This window comes from Hordeum vulgare, chromosome 2H, assembly GCF_904849725.1.
Source record: "Hordeum vulgare subsp. vulgare chromosome 2H, MorexV3_pseudomolecules_assembly, whole genome shotgun sequence".
Taxonomy (NCBI): Eukaryota; Viridiplantae; Streptophyta; class Magnoliopsida; order Poales; family Poaceae; genus Hordeum; species Hordeum vulgare.
Window position 1 is genome coordinate 158,753,907 of NC_058519.1, and position 3,296 is coordinate 158,757,202.

Sequence of the window (3,296 nt, forward strand, 5' to 3'; positions counted from 1 at the left end):
TAAGTCCAACGGAAACCATACGTGCCAAGTCAAAAGAGATATGGTAAAGTCCATCCTGGGACATAAGCAATCATAAGCTAAGTCCAACGGAAACCATACGTGCCAAGTCAGAAGACATATGGTAAAGTCCGTCCTGGGACATACGCAATCACCGGCTAAGTCCAACGGAAACCATACGTGCGAAGTCACAGGAGATATGGTTAAGTCCGTCCTGGGACATACGCAATCACCCGCTAAGTCCAACGGAAACGATACGTGCGAAGTCACGAAGAGATATGGTTAAGTCCGTCCTGGGACATACGCAATCACCCGCTAAGTCCAACGGAAACTATACGTGCCAAGCCACGAAGATAATGGTCGAGGCACCATCGGAACAAGAAAATACGACATGGGACATGAACGTGTAAAACGGTTCACGGGCAAAGAACGGGTACGACGACCATTGTGGAAGAAACTGGACGCACACTATGATAAACAAATGATAACCATGCGGGGCGCACCGACGAAACTACGTACGATGACACGGGCCAAATACGTGAAGCACAGTTCACGGCCCAAAAACGGGTCCGACGACCGTCGGGGACGTAACTAGGCGCGCACCATGGAAAACAGGGGAAAACCATGTGCGTGGCATGGACGGATGCACGTACGGCCACACGGGCCAAAAAAGTGAACGTGAGGAAACGGGAAAAAACGGGTACCACGGGCGTGTTGCCATAAACTGGGCGCGCACCATGGAAAACATGGGAAAACCATGTGCGTGGCATGGACGGATGCACGTACGGGCACACGGGCCAAAAACGTAAACGTGAGGAAACGGGAAAAAAGGTTATGCTGCCGTGTTGCCAAAAACTGGGCGCGCACCATGGAAATCATGGGCAAACCATGTGCGTGGCATGGACGGATGCACATACGGGCACACGGGCCAAAAAACGTGAACGTGAGGAAACCGGAAAAAACGGGTACGGGGCCGTGTTGCCAAAAGCTAGGCGGGCAACATGGAAAACAGGGGAAAACCATGTGTGTGGCATCGACGGATGCACGTACAGGCACACGGGCCAAAAAACGTGAACGTGATGAAACGGGAAAAACGGGTACGTGGCCGTGTTGCCACAAACTGTAGCGCGCCACGAAAATCATTGGAAAACCATGTGTGTGGCATGGACAGATGCACAACATACGGGCACACGGGCCAAAAAACGTGAACGTGAGGAAACGGGGAAAAAACTGGTACTGCGGACGTGTTGCAAAAAACTAGGCACGCACCATGGAAAACAGGGGAAAACTATGTGCGTGGCATGGATGGATGCACGTACGGGCACACGGGCCAAAAACATGAACGTGAGGAAACGGGAAAGAACGGGGTACGACGGCTGTGTTGCAAAAAACTAGGCGCACGCCATGGAAAACTGGTGAAAACCATGTGCGTGGCATGGACAGATGAACGTACGGGCACACGGGCAAAAAACCGTGAAGAAGAGGAAACGGGGAAACACGGGGTACGACGGCCGTGTTGGAAAAAACTGGGGTGCGCACCTTGGAAAATGGGTGAAAACCATGTGCGTGGCATGGAATAATGCACGTGCGGGCACACGGGCCAAAAAACATGAACGTGAGGAAACGGGAAAAACGGGTACGGGGCCGTGTTGCAATAAACTGGGCGCGCACCATGGAAAACTGGGGCAAACCATGTGCGTGGCATGGACGGATGCACGTACGGGCACAAGGGCCAAAAATCATGAACGTGAGGAAACGGGGAAAAACGGGTACGACGGACGTGTTGCAAAAAACTGGGCGCGCACCATGAAAACAGGGGAAAACTATGTGCGTGGCATGGACGGATGCAAGTACGGGCAGACGGGCAAAAAAACCTGAACCTGAGGAAAGAACGGGAAAACTTTAATAGCACGCCTTACAGGGAAATGCCCCTTTGTGATCCAACGAGCCATGGTAGCTCGCTACTGCTCCGGACACATTGGTTGACCGGCATGTGACCTTCTTAGCTGCTGTGTCTGTCCCCTTTGGGGAAATGTCATGCGATGTAATGGAGTCCTTGTAGCTTGCTACGACTCGTCTACACTCGCTGGTGACCGACACCTGCGTTGTTGGGTCATGTATGCCTGTCCTTGTGCGGTACTGCCACTTTTGTTTATGACTAGACTTGTCGATCCGGGTTCTTTGCCATTGGAATGCTAGCGACACAATTGCATACTTGAGTCAAAAGGCGCAAATGGTCCCGGCTAAGGTAAGGCTGCAGCCGTGGTGTTAACCGTGCGTGAGACCGCAAAGGGATGCGATGTGTTACAGGCTTGATTCCTATGGCTTAGGATCGGGGTCCCGACAGTGGTGGTGCATGGACGTTCTTAGTTGGTGGAGCGATTTGTCTGGTTAATTCCATTAACGAACGAGACCTCAGCCTGCTAACTAGCTATGCAGAGCCATCCCTCCGCAGCTAGCTTCTTAGAGGGACTATCGCCGTTTAGGCGACAGAAGTTTGAGGCAATAACAGGTCTGTGATGCCCTTAGATGTTCTCGGCCGCACGCGCGCTACACTGATGTATTCAACGAGTATATAGCCTTGGCCGACAGGCCCGGGTAATCTTGGGAAATTTCATCGTGATGGGGATAGATCATTGCAATTGTTGGTCTTCAACGAGGAATGCCTAGTAAGCGCGAGTCATCAGCTCGCGTTGACTACGTCCCTGCCCTTTGTACACACCGCCCGTCGCTCCTACCGATTGAATGGTCCGGTGAAGTGTGCGGATCGCGACGACGGGGGCGGTTCGCCGCCCCCGACGTCGCAAGAAGTCCATTGAACCTTATCATTTAGAGGAAGGAGAAGTCGTAACAAGGTTTCCGTAGGTGAACCTGCGGAAGGATCATTGTCGTGACCCTGACCAAAACAGTCCGTGCTCGCGTCATCCAATCCTCCGACGATGGCATTGTCCGTCGTTCAGCCAATTCCTCGACTGCCTCCACTCCTATAAGCGGGGGCTCGTGGTAAAATTACCCACGGCGCCGAAGGCGTCAAGGAACATTGTGCCTAACCCGGGGAGATGGCTAGCTTGCTGGTCGTCCCCTGTATTGCAAATATATTTAATCCACACGACTCTCGGCAACGGATATCTCGGCTCTCGCATCGATGAAGAATGTAGCGAAATGCGATACCTGGTGTGAATTGCAGAATCCCGCGAACCATAGAGTCTTTGAACGCAAGTTGCGCCCGAGGGCACGCTTGCCTGGCCGTCACGCCAAAACACGCTCCCAACCACCCTCTTCGGGAATTGGGATGCGGC

General features: G+C 52.9%; 1 pseudogene; it reads left to right on the forward strand.

Annotated features, from left to right (window-relative positions):
- Positions 1-3,107: 3,107 nt before the first annotated feature.
- Positions 3,108-3,249, forward strand: LOC123433618 (annotated as a pseudogene).
- Positions 3,250-3,296: the final 47 nt, after the last annotated feature.